Below are 5176 nucleotides of genomic sequence, written 5' to 3'. Positions count from 1 at the left end.
CTCTTGTCCTTCTTGACTCTACCCGCCTTGATCTGCTGGAGGTTGGCGGAATTCGGGAGGATGAGGTGCATCTGAGTGCAAGGCGGTTGGGTGCTTATCACTATGGCATTCCGAACACTTGACTTCCGCTTCACAATTACGAGCCACATGTTTGTTGGATGAACAGCACTTGAAACAGATTCTGTATTGCTTCAGTATACTCTTGCGTTCCTGAATAGGTTTTGCTCTGAAGCTTCTGCATTGTTGTAGGGCGTGTGGTTTATTATGCAAAGGGCAGTGTTTGTCCGGGCCTTCTTTAGGTGAAGCAGTAACATCCGTTTTGTGCACTGACACTGTTCTGCGATTGTAACTTTGATTCTCCACATACTTGTCTTTTTTAACATCACTGGTGACCAGCGTCTGCGAATTGAAACTCAGGTCGTTGCGTGCCCTTGCTTGTGTCTCAATAAAATCCAGAAAGAATGTGAATGGGGGGAAAGTCACCTTGTTTTGTAGCTTGTAACGTGAACCATCCATCATCCACTTGTCCTGTAGCCAAAATGGAAGCTTATTCACAATCGGAGCTATCCCTCTTGCAGTGTCGAGGTAAGCAAGTCCGTGCAAATATCCTTCTTCCTTTGCAGAATTGATCTCCAACAGCAAATCGCTCAGTTCTCTTAGTTTACGGCCATCTTTATGTCCTATTTTGGGAAATTGGTCAAGCTTTGCAAAGAGAGCGCCTTCTATAGCTTCTGGAGACCCGAAGTCTTGTTCTAATCTCTCCCATATAAGATTTACAGCCGCAATTGATTTGTTTATGTTTACTGCTTTAATTCGTTGAGCATGTTTGCTGGACTCGGGCCCGAGTGACTTTATCATGAGATCAATTTCTTCTGTTACCTTAAGATCAAGTGTGCTAATTACATTGAGAAACGATGATTTCCAAGACAGATAGTTTTCTGGTCTGTCGTCGAACTTGCTGAGTTCTGATGTTAGTAGTTGGCTCTTCACTAAATATTTTACAATCTCATTCGTGTCACTAGAATGATGCTGCGCAGCGGGGTAATATTGAGAATTACCACAAGAGGGCAGTGTAAGACCAGGAGAAACAATTCTTGCGTTGAGGGTAATTTGTTGAATGTGGCTGCTCTCCCTCTCTTACAAAGGAAGATTTGGGGTTATCACGACCATCTTCTGAGGTTCGACGGTTCTGATGGTCCCTTGATGATGTGAGCAGAACACGTGGCACTCGAGAATCTCCTGGATGACTGAATGTGTGTCCTCCCCCTGATTGTCATTTTTTGACAAGTCTTTGGCTGGTTCATTGGGTTGACCATGTCTATGTACATATTCTTCCGTACGTTCAAGTGTGCTTTGCATTTCCAGAGGTGGGAGTCCTGATCCCTGACTACCAGGAGTGTTGAACCCAGCAGCAGCAGACTCCAAAACTGCAGCCTCGATTGCTGCAGCTTCAGCTTCACCTTCTTTTGCCAACAGGTCGAGGTCTGCTTCTAATTTGGCCTTTTCAACTTTTAGTTGTAGTTCTTTCTTTGCAAATTCAGCCTTTTTGTGGGCAGCCTCTGCTTTGGCACGTGCAGTAGCGGCTGCTAACATCACACTTGAGGCGGAGGAGCGGCTTGATTTCTTCGAAGCGGAAGATCTCACTTCGATATCCATTTTTGTTGTTGGTATGTCGTGTCTTTACTCTCCCTCGACGATACTGCGTGTGCCGTGCTGGTCAGGATACAGCGTATGACGTGCAGCATAAATGAGGAGTTCGTCCACTGGTCTCCCTTTTCACTATACTGGCCTCACAGAACCATTCTGCTAACCAGTTAGTTAAACACCTCCACACAATCAGTCACTGACGCCAGGATGGGTTTAGACCTTCTCTTTATATGGCAGGTGTGAAACTGTAACAAATACATCACAACAATAAATAAAATGGCGGCACAGTCGGCAATGGAAATAGTTCACATCCTAATTTGCGATTTACAAACTCTACTAATTAGCATCAATCAATGGTTAAATATTTGGAAAACACTTACAGGGAATGCCGTTTTATGGACTTAAGCATCAGACACAACCTGACTGCTACTTGGCTTCGTGTATAACAGACTTTGTGTGAGCAGGAAAGCGCTTGTTCTCGCGCTGACTTTTGACACTCTCTTAAAGGGACAGTGTACCACCAAACTGGGACTTAAAGGGGAATGGCATGCAACAGTCTCTTAACTATAAACAATTGAAAAGATAATAACGGCCAAAACAGCAACTGTTGCCGGACGAACTTCAGGTAAACATGTCACGCTGTTGTAGCTTTTTTTTTGCTAGCATACAGTAATCTTAAAACCTTCCTGTTTTCACTGCTGTAAATTACTTTAAATTCGGTCTTATTTCTTTTAATAGTGTTGTTGTTCTACTGCTCACTCATTTATTTCATCAGTAGTCATTAAAGCTATGTGATTATTTCTTAAATTATAGCAGACGTGAGGCTGAAACATATCCGTTGAACTTTTTGAAATAAAAACAACATTAACACACCCCTCGATGTAGCATTCCCTCATTTGAGAACAACTGAATTAATATAAAAACAGTACATGTGTGATTGATGAGAGCCTGTAGAGAAAGTTTGGGTTGAAACAATAGCTTTGTGTAAAAAAAAACAAAAAAACCCAAAAAAAAACACCAAACTATTTACATTGCAACAATTAAGCAATCACTGCTTTGTAAAGAACAAAGCATGGGGGAAGATCTTTGTCTTTTCTGATGCTGCGTTCACTCCACTTTCCAGGTCATTGTGCATCTCCCAGGCAAAAGCAGTCCTCCTGCAGTATGCCACATAATGTCCAAGAGAATCCTGGGTCAAGCCTCTTTGAAATGCTATGACTGCTTTCAAAGTAAACGCTTTTTAAATGCAGATGGACACTGAAATGCATTCTGGATTGGTCGGAGGCAAGTCGAGTCAGGAAGGCTCAGTCCTTGAGCAGCAGTCTGAAGATGAGTCATGCCACAGGTCTGCAGGACTGCAATGTTGGTACTTTTATCCAAATGGGCCGGAAGTGGTGCCATTCTTTTGTGCTACGTTTGTGCTGTCAAAAGTTTCATTTGTGCCGCTTCAGTTCTAGATATATTACACTTTTTCATTTCTAACTGTGACGTCACAACCACTCGAGCTGCGACGTCAGTCTTCATGCCGTCGTTCGAACAAGGAAGGAGGTGTCGTGCTACCACGCTCAGTGAATCACACGAATCACTCGTTTTCTTATTAATTCCAGGTTATATGCTGTCTGGAGAAAGCACCCTCCAAACTGGAGACAACTAGGGCAGTTTGATGAACAAGAGCGGCCCACCTGCTAACAGGCATTATAGACATTGGACTGGACACGTTTTTCTGTCACTACTGGAGTCACAACTGTGTGTACAAGACATTGGTACAGATGTCAGAGAAGCATGGCATATGTGCTATCACATAGTGGCTGAAGGAATGGATCCATGCAGGTGCCCCGGCCCCAATAGAAGCAGTGAGTGCTTTTTCTCTTGCCATTCTTGGATCTCTGGCCAAAGCTTTTACCGCTCATCCCGATTTGAAGACCTACATCAGTGAGTGCTTTAAGCATGAAAACCTGCCATGTTTTGTCAGGGTAGATGTTGCACACTGCAGCAATATGATCTCCCTGTGGGACCGCCTGAAAAATAAAATACATCGTGTTAAAAGATTTTTTCTGAGATTTAGCACAACTACTTAAGTCACAATGTGTGGAACATGCAAAATAACTTTTACGTGCCATCACTATTGTGGCACTTAATGAATCTGAAGGTAATGACAGTTCTGGAACCCCTCTCCCATCAGAAAAGTGGAAGAAATACCTAAAAGCTCAAATTGCACAAGAAGAATGTATCAGCATGCTCGATGAAGAGGTTCAGGCACAGGAACCCGTCGAGGAGCATCAGCAGCAGATCCAGACTAACGCTTGACAGTGGGTGACAGAAATATGTGAGAAGATCAGGTCACTTGCCATGGCTGAGGGGGACAGAGATAACATCCACTTCCTCCATGAGATTATTCCCCATATCATAAGACAGGAAAGTTACTTACCACTCTGGTCAGGCGTAATGGTCCCTCTCTTCCGAAGTACCAGCATCACTGCAAGTTTGGCAACTGTTGAAGCAGAGTTCAACAACATAAAAAAGGGCTTTCCAAGCATGAAAGCCTTCTCAATCGTGTTGACCGTTTTGTTGCTCGTCATCTTGCCTTCATTGAGGGAAACGTGGATTTCTGCTGCAAAACGAAAAAGCTGATGTAGGTCATGTCTTAAGACCTGACGATGCCTCTACCACTTCTCATACTGAGGGAAAAAATATATTGAAAAAATGATGTTGACCTTGGTGATGAGTCTGATGCTGCTACAGTCTTCATACGACTGAAGTTGATAAATGGAGAGGCTTAGTGGATTGACACCAACCTTGGAATGTGTTGAACAGAAGTTGCCATGCTTGAAATTCCCAGAGGTCTGATGCTGACAGTTTACTTTGAGAGCAGTCAGCATTTCAAAGAGGCTTGACCCAGGATTCTCTTGGACATTATGTGGCATACTGCAGGAGGGCTGCTTTTGCCTGGGAGATGCACAATGACCTGGAAAGTGCAGTGAACGCAGCATCAGAAAAGACAAAGATCTTTCGAGATCCTCACTATAATAGTTCTCAAAATTATATTTCTTATCAATTTAGCTTAGTGAAGGGATATTTTATTGACAATCTAACATCAATATACAAAGACAGAAAAAAATGGTGGTGGGGGGCGCGAATCTTTTTCCTCTTGGTAGGGGCGGGCGTGAAATAATTGAGAAGCACTGCGAGTATATGCAGACATTATATTCATACAATCTCGCAGCCCGAGTGAACCACAGAATTGTTGCAAGTTCGTTAGGAGAAACGTAAACGTCCCACTGCTGGAGCAGCAGCGGCTTCTCGGGGCAAAGGCGGAAGTGACGTCAGAGCTTACTCGCCAATGTGGCGTTATTTTAGTTATTTTGTAAAAAAAAAAATTATCAACCAAATTAAAATATTATATAAATAATATATGAAAATAGAACAGACATGGGTAAAAACAAACACATAGGCAAAGAAATATATTTGAAAAATACGTGCTTAAAGCATGACGTCATAAGCAAGCGCGCAGCTTCCGAAGGACCTCGAC

Source organism: Idiotropiscis lumnitzeri, chromosome 2 (assembly GCF_059441095.1).
Source record: "Idiotropiscis lumnitzeri isolate Australia: NSW breed Sydney's pygmy pipehorse chromosome 2, RoL_Ilum_1.0, whole genome shotgun sequence".
NCBI lineage: Eukaryota > Metazoa > Chordata > Actinopteri > Syngnathiformes > Syngnathidae > Idiotropiscis > Idiotropiscis lumnitzeri.
This window is presented reverse-complemented; position numbering follows the sequence as displayed.